Source organism: Delphinus delphis, chromosome X (genome assembly GCF_949987515.2).
Source record: "Delphinus delphis chromosome X, mDelDel1.2, whole genome shotgun sequence".
Classification (NCBI taxonomy): domain Eukaryota; kingdom Metazoa; phylum Chordata; class Mammalia; order Artiodactyla; family Delphinidae; genus Delphinus; species Delphinus delphis.
Genome location: NC_082704.1, coordinates 54,666,245 through 54,685,309, shown reverse-complemented (window position 1 = coordinate 54,685,309; position 19,065 = coordinate 54,666,245). Strand labels below are relative to the sequence as shown.

Below are 19,065 nucleotides of genomic sequence, written 5' to 3'. Positions count from 1 at the left end.
TAAGCCTTACTAGTTGGTGGAATCCAAACCTCCAAATTATTATCATTATTATTTTTACTAAATCACAAGCTGAGCTAAAATTTTTTAATCCAATGACTCAGAACTGGAAATGAATTTATAGATTTTCTATAACTATTGAACTAGAACAAAACCAGTATATCAAAATAGCCTCTAAACTGAGCAGATATCTCATTCAGTTCACTCATTCCTAGCATAAAATATTTTTATACTATACCTATCCTTAAGATATGTTTAAAAATAAACTTAGAACACTGACAACCTTGTGAGTTTTGCCACTTTAATATTTTATTTATAGTGATTGTTTGTGAGACTTTTTTCCCTCTTTATTTCTGGCTTAAAATACCTTTTAATTCACTAGTTAGTTTTAATTAATGTTTAGAATAATGAGTAACTTAGGATGGAGTGTTATATATCTGGTAAAATGTCAGCCTTGTTTTTTGGATTTATGGCAGTTTTATTTATTAACAAAACTTGAATTCTCTTTGGTTTGAATTCTGCTATGATTTTTCACCTAGGAAACATTTTCCTCCCTCTATGAAATAAGGATTTTACCACAGTAAGCATAGGAAATGAAGAACTATTTTCTAATCATTCAATAAGACATTATTCAGTATTAGGGCTGTGTTCGTCTGAAGAAATAAAGTTGTGGGGGTATAGTCTTTTTTTTTCCTGAAAGAAGGGAGAAATATTTCTTGAAAAGAGACATATGGCAGCATGATACATTATTCTTCACTTAGGGAGAGATAGTGTAATAAGACAACTTTCAGTTGTAAATAGCAGTTAAGATTTAAGTAAAGACCTGTTTTTGTCCTGTAAGGCAAAAACATTATAACAGTAAATGATCACTAACTGTTCAGATATAATCATCTTATGTTGTACATGTCCCCACTACACTGCATTATTTAAAATAACATATTTCAGACATTATTTAATTAGTTGAATTGTTACAATGAATAATTAGTTATTCTAAAAATCTGTCCATATAGATTTTTTCTGACAGCTTCTTGATCATAATTAAAACCCATGTAGGTTTTACAGGGTTCAGAGATGGAGGATTTGAAGAAAGCTTGTAAAACTGAATGCTAGAGCATTGGACACATTGAATATCAGTTGTTTTGCTAACATTGTTAACTGAACCTGGTAACTCATGACAGATATTTTTCATTCAGAACCAAACTCAAATACTTTTCCTCAGGGTTAAATTGCAGCCAGAGAGAGTGACATTACACACACACACACACACACACACACACTTAATCTTCTATTCTACAGTACTATTTACTCCCATTCCAGATACTAAACATACTGCCTCTTATAGGAATGTTTTACATTAAATTTATATGACAAAAATAATACACACTTAATACTATTACCTGTTGGGGGAAATCAGGATTTTGAAAATTGAAGAGGATGATAGGAATAAAAGGCAGATATTGTTTTCTGGTAGAATAAATCCACTATTATTGCTGTCTTTATATTCCAACTAATGTTCAGCAACAAGTTAATACCCAATGGCAATTGACATTAAGACTGGCTAATGGTCAATGTTTGATATATGTAAAAGCACAGTTTATACTAAACCAACTGTATGTACCATGGAAAATAGTATATAATTAGAAGATACAATGTTTATCTCATATATTCGTGTTGTTTTTTTTCCTGCTTTGAACACTAGCTGGATTCTCAAGCTAGTTTTGATTATGTGTTTTTTTTCTATCAATACATATACTGAAATTGGAATGATACACAGAAAGATTAGCATGGCCTCTCTACAAGGTATGCACATTTATGAAACGATCTTCACATTTTTCATACTCATCTTTAAGGATCAGATCAAATGCCACCCCCTTTGGTCTCCTCAGGATGAATATTTCTCTCTTTTTGTCCTCAAAATGCATTGTTTATGTCAGTATTTTAGTCCTTAGTGTACATGTATATTTTTCTTATATTATTTTGAGTTCTGACCATGTATAATGCATCTTTATACTCCCCACAACATCTAACACAGTGCCTTGTGCATAGTGGGCACTCAAAACATCCTTACAGAGTTGAATTTTTATGAGTCATTTGCTGAACATTAGCTGCAGTATGCACATGTGCAAGTACACAGGCTTATAACTTATATAAAATAAATGAGAGAAGATCATTTAAATTCACCAGTTGCTCTAAGTTTTGGAAGTTTTCTGGATGTCTAAACGATAAAGGAATTGGTGACAGATTTTAGAAAGAGGGGAGAAGGCATTGCGTATGAAAGGAGAAATGTCCCTGGTTCAGGCCTCACTTTTTAAAGCAAGCAGTTGTTTGGAATTCTAAAACAATTATACTGACTATTAAGGAATAGGTTCATGTAAAATATTGTGGCAGTAGCTGAGCTTACCCCATTATGTCATTTGGCTTCTGTGTTTCTTTTTCTTATATATTGTGTCTTATAAAGTGTACCATTTTCCCTTTGGGACTACTAGAGTGACCTCTTTTCTCAGTATGTATAAAAAGTTAAAGGTATCTTGTAACAGCTTATAGCTCATGGGGAAAATGTGTCTTTGCATCTGTTTGCTTGTAGACATTGTGCTATTAAAGAGTTGCCATTTTTTCCCAAAAATAGTATTTAGGAAAAAACACAGTCTGGAAAAGTTATGGGCATTTTATTTTCGCCACATCTAAAGCTTTCCAAGTGTTCTGAATGAGCCACTGCACACTTTGATATTTTCACCTTCAAGTCTCTCTGTGTGTATGTGTATCTATGTATTATGTATGTATGCACACACACAGGTATATATTTGTTACATTTTTTTTTACCTTTCTCAAATATGCCATGCTAAACAAATGGTTGCCTTCTATCAACTTGCAGAGAATATTAGTTTAACTGTTTTGACTGGTGATGCTGAAGCTCAGCAACGATTCTGTATCTTTACTGCAATCTTAAAACTTGCCATGAGCGGAAGAAGGGTTGTTGAATTGCCACCACTATACAATTGCACCAAGATTAAGTAAAATGTTCATCTCTGTCGAATTTAGCTGAATAGAATCCATCAAACCATGGTCATATTTTTCTAAGTGTGCTTGGAGCTCTGTGGATGTGCAAATGAAAGACCATATGGAGGTGGCTTTCTCCAAGGTACCAGTAGGTATGGTTTTGTGGGTTGCACGTGCCTGTTGGCACTGTTGGCAGTTCAGCACCCTGGGAAAGGCATTGCTTTCAAACATGAGTAATTGATGAATTGTACGTAATATGCAAATGTGAATGCATAAATCTCCTGAATGACAGCTTAATTTATGTGAGCTTTTAAGAATGTGGGATTAGATTTTAATTAAATATCTTCAAAGGCACCCTGACTTATTCAGTTTTTTGGCTGCTGTCTTTAGAAAGAAGTAGGGGAAGGTTTAAATCAAAATTTTACACACACTATTCACATTTTCCAACTAAGTGGTCATTGTTTAATAGAAAAATCAAGGTATTTAAAGCAGAAAAGCATTTGTCTTTAATTATAAGAACACTGCCATTATATTACAATGGTTGCAGTTTGTCATATATGATAGATAGATATAGAAAAATATATGTGGTTTGAAAATTAATGTCTTAAACTTTAAATGTAATTCTTAAACATATTTCAGATACTACCATATATCTTAGTATGCCAAATTGAACAATGGTAATTGTGGATAACACTTCTTAGTATAGATTGTTGGGATAGTAATACTGTATATCACCTCCTACATGTTATTATCTTAAAATTACCTAAAATAAAGAGTCAATGGAGACAGAGCTGACTACCCACCTTTGCTCTTAAATATGTAGTGTGTATAGATGTAGCTGTGTGTGTGCATAGTTTTAACCTCTGTTTAATAATAGTATATCAAACTTTATGTAATATGAAGATTAGGATAAAAAGGGTAATTAAAAATCTTTGAAATTTTCCACTTAATCTTTCTAAGTGATCAGATTATGAACTAAAAGGATATAAATTTAATAGGTCCACTTAAAGTGTGTTGTAAGTGCTGTTAATTCTTTTAAAGTATAGCACAGGGAACTCTACTTAATGCACTGTGGTGACCTAAATGGGAAGGAAATCCAAAAAAGAGGGAATATATATATATGTATAGCTGATTCATTTTGCTGTACAGCAGAAACTAACACAACATTGTAAAGCAAATATACTCCAATAAAAATTAATTAAAATATATTTCAATTTATTTATAGTTTATAGTAAATCACATTGCCCATAAGTAATAAATTTTATAAATCTCGACCAGTTATAGGCTATGCCTAGTTTTTACCTATTTTTCCTACATATTCGCTTTCTCTTAATTTGCATTGAAAAGCTTAATTATTGACTACAGAGAAGTGGTACCTATATGTCTTTGCTTGAATATACTTTTCCTTTAATGTATCATTGTAGTGGTTAATTGAACAAACTCTGGAATCATACTTCATAGGTTCCAAATCCCAGCTCTAACACTACCTGTTGTGTGACTTTGGGCAGATCATTTAACTGTGCTTAAGTTTCAGAATTTCTGCCAGAATGTGGTGACAATATAAATCACTTAGAAATGTGCCTGGTACTTGGTAAGCCCCATGCAACTTATTGTTATTATTTATTTTCACTGTTCCCATCATACTCTCATTTTTACCTTTCAGGCCTGTCTCCTCTCTGGTCCCAAGACAGCTTCATTCTTATCTCTATGATTTAGTCTGGAATGGGTGTACCATGCATCTTCTTGTCCAGGTCCCATCCAAATTGAGACCTGGCTAAGGGCTCCTTTTCTCCATAAAATCTTCACTGACTCCTTCCTCTGAAACAGCTCCACTTTTTCTTAGTTTTCCTCTGTCACAGTCTTTGTTGTTTAATCATTTCCTAATCTCTTTTGTTTGCACCAGATTTACAGTTGTGAAACCTATAGTCCACTTATTTGGTTTCTGTCATGCAACCTAAAAATTACTCCTAGTGTGAAGTACTAGCCCCCTTTATCTTTTTTGCCTTTATCCAAGTTTGGTAAATCGTGGAGATGCAAGATGTATGAAGCCTCAAGTGAGATGAGATGACCAGGCACAACTCCGCCCTTCAGGCCCTGCTTATTCTATTCTGTTATGGTTGAGTTTGTTTCTTCCACTGTGAGGAGGTGCTCTTCTGTTTATCAGAAATTAAGGAAGGGTCATTTGTCCTACACTAGGTCAAGAAATACATGCATATGATATAGTGTATTTAGAGTCAGACAGATGAGACCTACAATTTGGATCTCTTGGCTGGACTTCAGCAAGTTAGCCTTTCTGAGGGTTAGCTTCTGGTCTTAAAATAGGGATAATAGTACCCATCTTATGGAATTATTCAGAGAATTAAATTAAGTTGATGTGAACTTTAGCATAATGCTCAGCACATAGTAGGTGTTCATTTGTCAGTACTTTTCCTTCCTTTTAATCATCCAACAACAGTAACAGAGCTCATAATAATGGGCTATGCAATGGAATTAAAGCTCTTCCTTAACTGAGATCTGGGAAAGGAACAGTGGAGAGTTTGTCCAGGAGCAGTATGTGACTAAATTTTCAAATTTCTTCTCTGCAGGGACCAGAATGTATAGATGCCTAATTTTAACACATACTATTATTTTTTAAAGGAAATAAAAAGGACCAAAATCACAATGCAGCTGTTTAGGATTTTTCAGTCAGAATATGGACTTAGGTTTTTCCAGGTCTCAGAGAAGACAAACTTTACTCCACTGTGGGCTCATAATTGGATTCACTTTAAATATAATTTCTCTGGCTGTAGTCATTTCAACTCTTTGAAACAGCCTATTATATACTCTTTCTTGTTTGATTTTGTGAACTGGGTATACTTTTTCTGTAGTCTAACTCAAACTGTGTGTAAGGTACTATGCCAGGAACTGTGGTGGGCTCAATGATGAAATCGGTAAGCCTCACACAAAACTGGCCATGTGGGCCTAATATGGTGAGGAGATCTTGCAGAGCACTTTGCACTAGCTAGGGTCTCACTAAATATCTATTTAATTTGCTATTTCAATTCCTAGAGAATAGAACTCTTTCATAGAGCATGCATGTAAAACTGTTTACCTGTATTCCTCTTTCAAGCTCACTTTTTTTTTATAAATGACAGTTCTATATTGAAAATACTCAATGACAGTTTAGGTTAAAATTTTCTCTTCCACACCATAACATACATTTTAGTAAAAATAACTTTTTTTTTATTTTTGCGGTATGTGGGCCTCTCACTGTTGTGGCCTCTCCCGTTGCAGAGCACAGGCTCCGGATGCGCAGGCTCAGCGGCCATGGCTCACGGGCGCAGCCACTCCGTGGCATGTGGGATCTTCCCGGACCGGGGCATGAACCCGTGTCCCCTGCATCGGCAGGCGGACTCTCAACCACTGCACCACCAGGGAATCCCAACATTTTAAAAATAATAAAATGTCTAATTATAAATTATCTCTTAATTAAAACCATTCTTATCAACTACCCGTAAATTAGAAAAATAAATTATGATCTTTGTTATAAAAGAAAAGCACACAAAGTTTTTTTCTCCATGGGGTAAAAGTTGTAAAGTATTTTCATATTGCAACCACTACTCAGATAGTACAAATAACATAGGAGTTTAAAGTCAAGCAGACCTGATTTTGAATTTACTTACTAGCTGTGTGACATTAGGCTGGTTATCTGATCTCTATGAGCCTCAAATTCCTAATCTGTAAATTGAGGACAATAATATCTACTAGCAGAGTTTTGGTAGTTATTACATATGTTATATCCATATATCTATATTATCTATATCTCATTCTATCCATCTATCTCTCATCTATCATACTTTATATATCACACTTTATATCTCAGTGTTTCCATTTACTTTTGCTTGTATACAGTCAAATTCAACTCAGATAATTATAGACATGCATCATTTTTAATAGTCCAGATTGGAAAAATGAAGCAAAGGAGAAATGCTTAAAGGGATTATAATGATTATTATGGAAAGATCCATGGGCTGGAAATCAGTAAACGTGGGTTGCAATCATGGTTTCTTTCTAACTAGCTGTGTGATCATAGATAGGCAAGCCATTTCATCTCTTTGAGCTTTAGTTTCCCTATGTGTATGAGGAAGAATTTGCACTGTCTCCTAAGGTTCCTTATAGCTTTAACTTTTTAGGATTCTTTAGGTTCTTTGACTCTTGAGTTAGCATAGCATGGCAAGTCAGTGTGTGCGAACAAGATTCAGATTGCCTGGGCTCTAATCTCAATTACCCAATATAACAGCTGTATGACTTGGGAAAGTCACTTAATCCCTTGAGCCACAGTTTCCTGATCTTTAAAATGAGCAGGACAATAATCATATACACTTTGTAATGTTGTTAAGATTATTAAATGATTTGACATACATAAAGAACTTAGAAGAATTCCTGATACATAGTAAGTACCCACTAAAAATTACATGTTATTATTACCCAAAACTGCAGAGGAGGTATACTAATGAAATATGTCCTGCTAATCTCAAATCCTGATGATGCAAGAATATATTCATAAGGCCAGTGAGTATAGCCAGTAATCCAGCAGGATAGTTCACCCATCTATTTCAATATTGAGATCTTACTTTGAATCTGTACAGAACTGAATAACCTGTATTTAGGTCTAATATTATATTTCCCTATATTGTTAGATATCTCTTCATGAATTCATATCTTACATTTGTAAAGTACTTGAGAGCAAAATTCATATCTTATACTTTCTATTGTCCTTCATTCAGATCATCTGACATTGGACCTTACCGCTAGTAGATGCTCATGAATAGTTGACTGATGATACAGGTTTTAATCCTTCCCAGAGTAGCTGCATTAAGAAAACTCCACAGTTCTCATTTTAAGTTTAATATGACTCTAGATACATATTTATGGAAGAATGCACCCTGAATCATGATGAGCAAATAACAATATTGGGCAGTATGGATCATAAAGATTACAGATGACCTCACTTCATAAATTACATTTTAGGCTAGACTACTTTCACCACCACATTTCTGACTGATTTTTTCCGAAATAATGTATCCTTGTATATTATATTTCTAGATGTTAAATGCTCACTGTTGTGCTATAAGATTGGAAAAATATTGTCTTATTGTTAGAAGAAGAAAATTCTGCTGATTAAAAGAGTTAGAAAGTCTCTTTAAATCTATTCTTTATAATTATTTAGAATGTTTACTTAGTATGGTTTTCATGAGGCTTTAAAACAAATAGACTAGAAAATTACTAGAAAATAGCCTCTTTGGGCAACAATATTTGCTCTGTCATTAATGTTTACTTAAGGAAAAGCTATGTAATTAAAGTCAGGAAATCACAGTATACTTTAGAAGGAATCTTAGACTCTTTTTGCCTGCTACCATTTGGACATAGTTGCAGAGCGCATCCATGTATTCTGTTATTCATTTTGCAATTTATTTCCTTTCCATTTGTTTTAATTTTCAGAACACTCACATTACGTGCACTGTAAAATGGAGACAAGTTGTTTTGTATTCTTTATTCCTAAGTAGAAAAAATAACAAGTACAGACATCTCCTTAAAATATTGTATGTCTCATTCTAAAAACAAACCAAGCCCAGGCTAATTTTGTAGAATGCAATAGTGAACGAAAAAGGGTAAACTTCCATTACTGATCCCTGTGCTGGGGCAGTTGTGGATCTTAGAGCAATGCACCATCACTGGTCTCATAATCTGGAAGCAATACAGGAGATGGCTCTCAGAAACAAAAATAGAATGTCAGATAGTCTGATTATATCTGAATAATAATGCCAAGAAATGTAATGCTGGTTACCAGCAATCGACCTAGGTCAAGTTTGTTCATTTCTAGTAGAATCAGACCAAACCCAGATACTTCAGTCCCTTTTAGTTATCCGAGTTTGAGGTAGCTATGTGCTGGATAGGTCCTATAATGATTTTCTGTGGCTTAAAACTCACCTTTAAAAGAAATTCAGCAGGTCTAGAGTAAGGCCTAGGCAGTTGTAATTTTTAAAAGCCTCACAGGTAATTCTGATATGTTTCCCGGATTGAGAATCACCAGGTTACTCTTTTCTATGATAAAAATTGTCTCCCAGGCTTCCCTGGTGGCGCAGTGGTTGAGAGTCTGCCTGCCGATGCAGGGGACGCAGGTTCGTATCCCGGTCCGGGAGGATCCCGCGTGCTGCAGAGCGGCTGGGCCTGTGAGCCATGACCGCTGGGCCTGCGTGTCCGGAGCCTGTGCTCTGCAACGGGAGAGGCCATAGCAGTGAGAGGCCCGCGTACGGCAAAAAAAAAAAAAAAAAAAAAATTGTCTCCCTTTTCCATTTTCTTCAGGATGAACTGCTTTCCCAGTGAGACTATAAATTAAGTGAGCAAAGGTTTGCTGTAATCATTAGTCTTAACACTGGTAGATTTTTATAGGTATTGAATTGTAACCCATCTCTTATAGACGTAGGCAGGTCCTTTCAATTGATGTGTGTATAGATTCATGAATACAGTTGTATGTGACTTGATTTGGAGGATTGGAGTTGAAGACCATTAGCTAAAATGGTAACATAAAATACGTTAAAATCAGCCTAGATACAGAAATAAACTCCAAGTAGAAGCAAATTGAGTTTCTTAATATGTATTATGCACTCAGTAGACAGAAATCCTTAGAATACAGAATAATTCCACAAAAAAATACAACTATAGCCTAAAATGTAAAAAGTTTAGTCAACCAGTCTGTCTTCTGGCTATTTGATGTACACAATACCTTGTACTCCAAATGTTTTACTTACATGAACATAACCATTGTACAAGACAAACTTCTTAACAGGATAACTGAATTTCTCATTACTCATGTAGGTATTTTGTTGCAATACAGTTGCCACTTCAGAATGTTAAATCTGTTTTTAAATACAAGTGTCCCTAATTTCTTTACAAAACAAACTCTATGCACAATGATGTCACTAAGAGTGGCCATAATCAATATTCAAATAATGTATACAATAATACAAAATATTTCATTTAACAATGTTTGCTTCTATACGAAAAAAGAAACAAACCTTTATTTTGGCAGCAAGCATTTCCAAAGGAAGCAAATGTTTTAGTCACTGTGGCCAAAATAAATGTTTTCTTTAAGGCTGTTAAGGCAGCCAAATGTTTTCATAGCATTTTCAAAATGTTTCCACCCTTTATTTTCACAAAGAGAGTCTCTCTGCTTCCCACCCATCACCCTATGGAAATATTTTGAGAATGTAATTTGACCATGAAAACAGCAAAAACATTTTGAAAATGTTGTCTTTGCAAGTGTTAGAAGGATGCTCTCAAAGTTTAAGGAAGTTTAAACAAAAATGACAGTATAGTGCAGTTGAAAGAATACTAGAAGCGATGGAAATAGATACTGGGTTTGACTCTGTAGCTTACTTGTTAGGTCATCTTTAACTGATCACCTGACCTCTCTCAGCTTTCAGTTTATTAATCAGCAAGAGAAGGGAGTTTTACTAAATGCCATATAATCTGCATTTTGCATTTCAGTAAAATATCTATTGAATACATTGCGACAGGCAGGGACCTGGGACCTGGGACCCATTGCTGCAGTGCTGCAATGCTTGCACCTGGACAAATCTCTCCTTGAGCAACAAAATACAAAGAAACTATAGGGTCTAAAAATAACTGCGCACATGCCCAGTTGGGGCAATTTCTAGACAGAAAGATACAAAAGACTGAAAAACCCAACTGCCACTTTTGAAGAGCCCAAGGCAAAAACTGGGTGTTGGGAGCAAAAGCAGGGTACTGTGCATGACCCCTGCACACACCACCACCTAAGGGGTGGGCACACCACCTAAGCCACCCCTCCAGCCTGACCCCTGCACACACCCCTACCCTCACCCCATATAAGGAACAAGCTCGCCCCCCCCACTCAGGGAGCCAGTGAGTGAGCAAGGGAACCTGTTACTTGTTCTTGCTCCCCACTGCTGCAGCAGGGGCCCCAATAAAGCCTTTCCTGAATTTCTTGTCTGGCCTCTGATCAACTTCTATTGATTGGGGAAGACCAAGAACCCTGGTCAGTATCAACATGAGTCTTCAGAGATCTAAGTATCTTCTATATTTTTAAATAAAACGTGACCCATATCATAATTTTATTTTTATAATGGTAAATTCTCTTGCCTTTGTGTTTTATTTAAATAAAAACAAAGAAACAAATAAAACAAGCATAGTATTCTGAGACCTGAATTAAGTATTTCCAGTTTTGTATAGGTACTATAAACCTGAGCAGCTATGGATGGTTTCAAGTGTTTTCCAGCACAATACAACCGTCTCTAAAACCAGTTTAAATGATTTTCCTCTTTGCCTCAGTTTCCCGGACTGGGCAAGTAAAAATACCTGCATCTGTCTTAAGTTTGACAAAGAGGAAAAAAGTGAATATAAACACTAAATGAACCATGAGTTGTATTTTTTTCATTGTTCTGTCACTGTGGTTTAAAACTTTAGGCTGCTTATGGAGTTCTAAGGAGGTTTACCTCAGACAATATGGATAAGAAATTTGAGAAAAGCAAAATATGATGCTCATTATGTACTATACTACAGTGAAAGAAAAATGTTATACCAATTAAATAAACTGCATCAATTTAACAGTTCTAAGGTTCTTAATTACAACACTACTACCAATAATAGCTGTCAAGTTGTTAAGCACAATTATTAAAGACTGTGTACCAGGCACCACTCTGCAGACATACTTTGTCTCTCATGTGTGCTCATGTGTGTGTGTGTGTGTGTGTGTGTGTGTGTGTGTGTGTGTGTTTTCTATAACTCTGAGAGGTAGGTGTTAGTAATTCTAATTTGCAGATTAAGAATCGGAGACACATAGAGGTTAAATGACTTGCTTAGTATCAAATCACTTGCCTAGGTACAGCTGGCAATAGGCTCAAAACCTGATCTACATGATATTAAAGGAATTAAAACATCTGTGTTTCTTTGTCATACAACTGCTGCAACTAACAGCCTTTATAATAGTAATGCAATAGATAGGTGAAGGGTATGAGCTGGACAGTTTCATCAGTTCCTAGAGACCTTTTCTCTTGGACTTTAGAATGAGACTAAGACAGAAGCAATCTTGATTGTCCTGACAAATGATCTGTCCAAAGCAAGACCCCAAAGTCAAACTCTGGTCATAATTCTTGGAGGTCTATTTCATGCCTTTTGACTTAGAAGGCCACAAGGTGCTTTCAGCCCGTTAGTGTGGCCTAAATGGAGAGGGTGCTAACCCTGCTCTAGTACGGCCATGAATGTTATCTCTGCCTAATTCTGAATGGCAGTGAAATCCATATGGCTGCAGGTGAGCAAATAGTATAACAAACTTACAGGAAGATGTAGCCGTGACATTTTGCATACATGGAGCAAGGCTTTAGCAACTGAAGAAAGGTATCTGGAGGTGCATTTTAAAAATTTATTTGTTTGTAAGGACTGCTCTTGATTTGTAGTTGTTCCTAAATTAGAAATTTTCCTTTCTGGGTCAACTTTTAAGACTCACAAATAGTGAGTGACTGCTAATACCCCAACAATTTTTTAGTATCAATAATGTATGTAAATAAATATAAAGATGCAGGGATCCTCAAGGAACTTGAAATACAGCTAGGGAAATAAAACATTAGTTAAATTTTAAATTGGAGAGACATGAGCACATCTGACTAAGATATAAGAAATGTCACAATGAAGATGAGTGGAATGAACGAATAAAGCAACTTCAGAGCTGTGATTGGGCACCTAACTCCCAACCTCAACATCTTCCAATCAATATGTTTAATCTTGTATTTTTTTCCGGAATAAGCCACTATGTGTATTTCTTTTCTACTGCCGAATCACCAAGTGACACCTTTATCTCTCTTGGTTTCATCTTGTCTTTTTCAGATTCTTTTTTTAATATCAATGAAATTAGGTTTAAAAGACAAAGATCATTTGATGCACCAATATTTACAGATGACTATATATATTCTAGACCAGTGTTGTCCAATAGAAATATGATGAGCCACAAATGTGATCCCCATGTGTAATTTTGTTTTCTAGTTTCCACATTTAAAAACTAAAAATAAATAGGCAAAATTAATTTTAATACATTTTATCAATCCCAATATATCCAAAGTAATATCACTATAACATGTAATAATATAAAAATATTAATGATATATTTTACATTATTAATTTTTTGTACCAAGATTTCAAAATCCAGTGTGTATTTTAGTTACACAACAACTCAATTTGCACTCACCATGTTTCAGGTGCTCAATAACCACATGGGGCTACATAAGGCATATTTTGATGTATAAATTTCTATATTTCAGCTGTAATTATTGTTATAATTAAAGAACAGTTTAAATGAAAGAAGTGCAATGCTTATAAAAGCTAGAACTATGATAAATTATTTCTTCAATACCAAAATCCATTCTTATTAAACAGGCAAATAAAAGTGAGTGACCATAGTTTTAGCATATGGCTTAACAGTGACACTGCAAATATAGTTTGCATTACAGGTAGATGATCTACCGAAACATCGATAGCTAGGTTGCTAGCATAGATATGGTATTAGCATGTTATTAGCATTAAATGTTTTGGAAATGCTTTTAATTGCTGCACATCACATTATCTGTACTTTCCACCATGGGAACATACATATTGTGAATCATTCCTTAGAACTGTCCCTGCTTAGGAGACTGGCAGTTACTTAGCAGTCAACTTAGACTTTTTTTTTATGTTGGATTTTTACTTTAGGTAAGAATCATACCTGTTTTATAGTTATGACTTGCCATAAATTATCATGAATTATCACTAAATATGGAGATGGCCTAAACCAATTTATTCATATGCCAATATTTTCTCTTTAGCACTTGAATGTATACTTTTTGGCCTGCCTGTTGAATAGCATTTTTCTCAAAAGTTTATAAACTCAAAGTCTGAAATATTAAATCAATTTGTTCTTGTCTTTGTCACTCCAAATCTAGTCAATTTTGATTTATATATTACTTATAAATATTTGTTTCTGGTTAAAGGTTGATAACTTACTTGCTTTGTGTTTCTTTGCAGATATATATTATACTTAGAGGGCTTTAAAAAATCATCACCATTTTAAACATTTGCTTCATATCAAAAAATTAATGTTAAAAAAATTAATGTATTAACATTGTACATTAACTACCAATGTGTACATAGGCAGCTTATTTCTTTTGAAATATCCTACTCAGATTACAAAAAACAATTTTGGATTTGAAATAGTTAATTTTAACTGGAAGTAAGGACATTGTTGCTCAGAATGCAGTTGGTTTAGTTTGCTACCCATTTACCTTTGTGTATAGTTAATGTACAGAAAAGAAGAATTCTTGATAATGTAGGAAGATCCAATAAAAAACCTCAAGACTCTGAAGGGTGAGAGTTGCTATTGAATTCTTCATAAGCCATGCTGACTGTTATTGCCCCCCCACAAAAAGACAGGAAAATTTGACCCATATGGAGGCAAGTGAAGGCTCCTTGGTATTATCCCAAAGATCCTATAATATTAAATAGAAGGAACAGAAGTCATTTAAGCTGACATCTTCAGCTTACGAATATAGAGGAATGGTGTCCAAGGGGTGGGGTAACTCACTCAAGATTGTGGAGATTATAATGGCAGTTCCAAATCTGTTGTAATACTCTTATGCTTCTAAATATGCTCATTTCCAGGACTACTAAATGTTTAAGAAAATAGCTTTCCATATCTTTTGGTATATAGATTTGTTTCTCATAGTTAAATTTTGCTAAAATCAGATACTTTACACTGTGTTTCTTCATGATTTTTCATTGCAGATATAATAGTTTTATCTTCAATTATATAAAATATGAAAATGGCAAGGTCAAATGAAGAATTATTTGATTTAGAAAACATGACCACCATGGTTTCCTTTCAGAGAGTTATGTTCTGGTAAATGTTTAACAACTGGCTGCAGGTTAGGGTAGGAGTGGAGCCCTGATTTGTAGTATTGGCTGATTTCTGTGGTGTAAAAAATCCCAGCACGGCCTATGTCAAGCTACTGACATGAGATCCTCAATGTGAAGTTAGAAGTTGATGCACATAATTGGTGCTCGAAAGCTGGTAAAAATTGGTTCCGGCACATCACTGCTTTCAGAGCCCAAATGACAGACTGGTGATCTGATTCAGGGTCTTTTTTTTCACTTGGGTTCTGAGTTTTAGTTTATATACTTATACACTCACTGATACATACATTCGACTTCTGAATTTCATGATTCTGTCTGTATTCTCTTTCAACCTGATACCGACCAGGGTTCTTGGCCTTCCCCAATCAATAGAAATTGAGGCCAGATAAGAAATTCAGGCAAGGCTTTATTGGGGCCTCTGCTGCAGCAGGGGGGGAGCAAGAACAAGTAACAGGTTCCCTTGCTCACTCACTGGCTCCCTGAGTGGGGGGCGAACTTGTTCCTTATATGGGGTGAGGGTAGGGGTGTGTGCAGGGGTCAGGCTGGAGGGGTGGCTTAGGTGGTGTGCCCACCCCTTAGGTGGTGGTGTGTGCAGGGGTCATGCACAGTACCCTGCTTTTGCTCCCAACACCCAGTTTTTGCCTTGGGCTCTTCAGAAGTGGCAGTTGGGTTTTTTAGTCTTTTGTATCTTTCTGTCTAGAATTTGCCCCAACTGGGCATGTGTGCAGTTATTTTTAGTCCCTTATAGTTTCTTTGTATTTTGTTGTTGGAGATGTGTGTCTCAGTGTAAGTATTTCAGTACTGCAGCAAAGGGCCCCAGGTCCCAGGCTGTCTCAAACCCAATATCTATCGCTTTGGTAATGGATTACTATTTCTCCATATATTAAAAATATTACCTTGAGTAGTAATAGATGCTTGCTCATAGGAGGATGTAAACCTTAACATTAATCAGGACATTTCTTGATTAAAAACAAAACAAAACAAAAGGAATTCCCCAACACTACAAGTAGCAGTATTTGAGCAAAACCTTCATGTCTTTGACTTTGACGTGAGGTCCTAAATAATATGACATACTTCCTCTAAGAACATCCTTTATTCATATGCCACATTACCATTCACTCCTTCAAGGAATGAAGTTGTAAAAAAACAATGCCATTTAAAGTAGAAATCTTGAAAAATAAACTATGAACTTCCAGTGTAATGTTTCAGAGGACGGAAACATCTTGTATTCATTGCAATTTATCTGGAACACAACTTACTTAGACTTTCTGTAGTACTCTTAGTCAGAGGTGATTAACCACCAATTTTAGAGCACTGACAGTTGCACAATGTTAATGTTTAATTAGCTAAAGGGAAACACCTGTAGTGTGGAGGAAGAGAGTAAGATTAAACTATATGCATTCAGGTTGTAACAAAAGGCAAATTAAATGAGCGTACTATTTATCTTCAGGGAAAACATAGTTGCTAAATTGTTGGACAGCCCCAACTCATGGGAAGTACAAGCAGTGAGTAACCTTTTGCATGTATATTTTGTTGCTGGCTTTTTATCAGTAAATTCCAATGAGGAATGTTTGTGAGTTTTCCTGTCCTTCCAGCACAAAGGCAGGCTGATTTTGTTTGGGACGTTTAGACAGATCTATCACACCTTCGGTTTAATGTTTCATGCCTTGCATTTGACATGTTACGTCTCACCCAAAGAATTGGTTTGCCTCCCTTCCCTTCTCTTCTTCATCAGCCTTCCTGTATTCAAATGGAGGAGATTATTCTAAGTGCTTTCTTAACACCTTTCCTTTGCTGCTACTTTCACATTTATAATTATCCTTTTACGAAAGGATAAAAAGATTTAAAATGATTATTCTTGGCAACAGGCCTAAGGTGAAACCCTGTTGTAGTTAACGTGTAAATTATGATGTGTGCAGTTGTGTAGGTGGGTTTGTGAAATGCTCCTGTAAACGCAAGAATTTAAAGGAAGCTGTCAGAGAGTTTGTACTCTTCAACGGCTTATAGTCATTGAAAAGCATCTCAAGATATGTTATATCTGAAGGGTAAATGAATAGTTTAAGTTAAATACAACCACTAACTTTCTGGAAGACAGGAAGATAAAGGATACAATAGCCTCTCAGCAAGGGTTTAGGAAAATGCAAAACCCCTTCCTTCCTCACTGTTACTTTGAAGTTTATTTGGAATGATTAATTTTCCTGTGGCTTAATGTAAATTGAGAATTAAATAGAAACTGTGTTACCTCACTGACCTTGCTTCCCCAGTTTTTAAACTAAGCTTGTGGATGGCTTTTCTAACCAAGTACATTAGAAGCAGAACCAATCCTTTCATTTAAATAGGAAACTAAAGGAAAATACTTTTCGATTTTTATATCCTGCCAATTTTCAAAAAAGTTCTCTTTCAAAAGTTTAGATTGCAAAATATATTCGGTGTGATTCTCTCCTGTTGCACTAATTGTAAACCTGCCACCTGTTAATTTTGGTATTTTAAGCCAGTTCTGGGAGAGTTCAGTAGCCAAATATATTTGACTCTTACTTCTGCCTCCAAAGCTCCAAAAGAATCTCACAAAAGCGCTTCCATAGCACAGTACAAAGTATCCTGATAAAACATGAAAAATAATTATCTTTCCCTCCCTCCATCTTTTCCTTCCTTCCTTCCTTCTCTCCTAGATGATGTTTACTTTGTACCAAGAATTTTGTTAGGCACAATCAAGCACTACATATTCAATAAGCTATATAGTCCCTATCAATAAGAAATTTAGAGTTAAGACAAGTAGCTATATTCTAGTTACATCTAATTTTTTTTTTTTTTACAACAGGCAGAGTGGGACAAGTTGATAACTTTACCATGGTGCTGAGATGAATTTAATTTACATTTATACAATGCCTGAAAATATGAAAGTGTTGTACACATGAAATGCAAGGAAATGCCTTGCTGTTCCGAACATAGAAGGAGCGTTAGAGTGAGGGTTATCATCAGCTCTTTTGTGAGGTGGATATTACATTGCTCTCAGTACACCCCACTGATGGGGTTAACTTGCCAAGAGTGTTTAAGAATTTTAAATCTTCTGTGGTTTTGACCTTGATAAATGTTATTTTTTTCCCAAAAAGGAGAAGCAATCAACAGGTTTCGCTGCTTAGAGCAGGCTTTAAATTATATTTAATAATTATGTAATAGAAGCATGTTAGTTGAATTTATCTTGGAAAAAAATTATCAGTGATAAAACACTTCTTTTAGAAATACTTCTAATTTTAGGATATAAAAGTTTATTTCTATCTAATCCTCCTGCCTTGAGGCGAATGTTATTTTAACAGCATATTTGTTATTGTCTAGCCTGCTGTGCCAGAAAATAGCATTCTCTCAAAGAAGAAAACAACCCCCAGAAAGAGAAATTCCAAAGACAATGAATACATACACTATGAGATTATGTCACAATAAGTATTTTCTAGTACAATAATTATAATAATACTAATATAAGAGTAATGGTCTAGATAATGGCATGAATCAAAAAACAAAAGCAAAATCACACAGAATAAATACATACTCTCATTTCTTATTTATAAATACAGTTCCCTCATGTAAACTTTGAAAAAGTTTCTAATGTTTTTTTACTCCATTTCCCTCCCTATATTTTGGGATAAATTTTGTCATTTCAAGTGTTAAACAGTGAACATAAGTGTGTATATATTCATTTTCTCACAGTAAAACTATGGTTTTCCATTTTGAGCTGTGTCAGGCATTTTTCTAACCTTGAACTGTGCTGTGGGTTTAGCCATCAGGAATGTGCCCACAACAACATATCCTACTCTTAGAGGCCTGTATAGGCTTTGAATCTAAATCTAACTTATGGATAAGCTGGTGAAGTTTGGTTTCAAGTTTATCTCACATTAGTTAGAAGTCAGTCTTAAGGACTTGTATCACATTGCCCTTTTTGCAACCTTGTCTTGTTGGTAGTAGGAGCTATAGGATCAAATTGTCATCAGTATTATCAAGAAATCTCATCTGAAATGGAGACCCACATTAGCCATGGGTGCTATTAAATTTCATTTTGCTTCGGAAAGTGGTAAAACATTCTAGTGAGAGTCAAATGTACTTATGAGGGAACATTAAAAT

At 35.1% G+C, this 19,065-nt stretch overlaps 1 protein-coding gene and 1 non-coding gene across 2 annotated transcripts in view; both read left to right on the top strand.

The window, feature by feature from the left end:
* The window catches only part of DACH2 (dachshund family transcription factor 2), a 638,130-nt gene that overhangs the window by 212,639 nt on the left and 406,426 nt on the right, over positions 1–19,065 (top strand). The gene's annotated exons all lie outside the window — the stretch shown is intronic.
* On the top strand, positions 1,726–1,831 carry LOC132419057 (U6 spliceosomal RNA). The gene has a single exon (XR_009518076.1). It is a non-coding gene; the product is annotated as a U6 spliceosomal RNA (small nuclear RNA).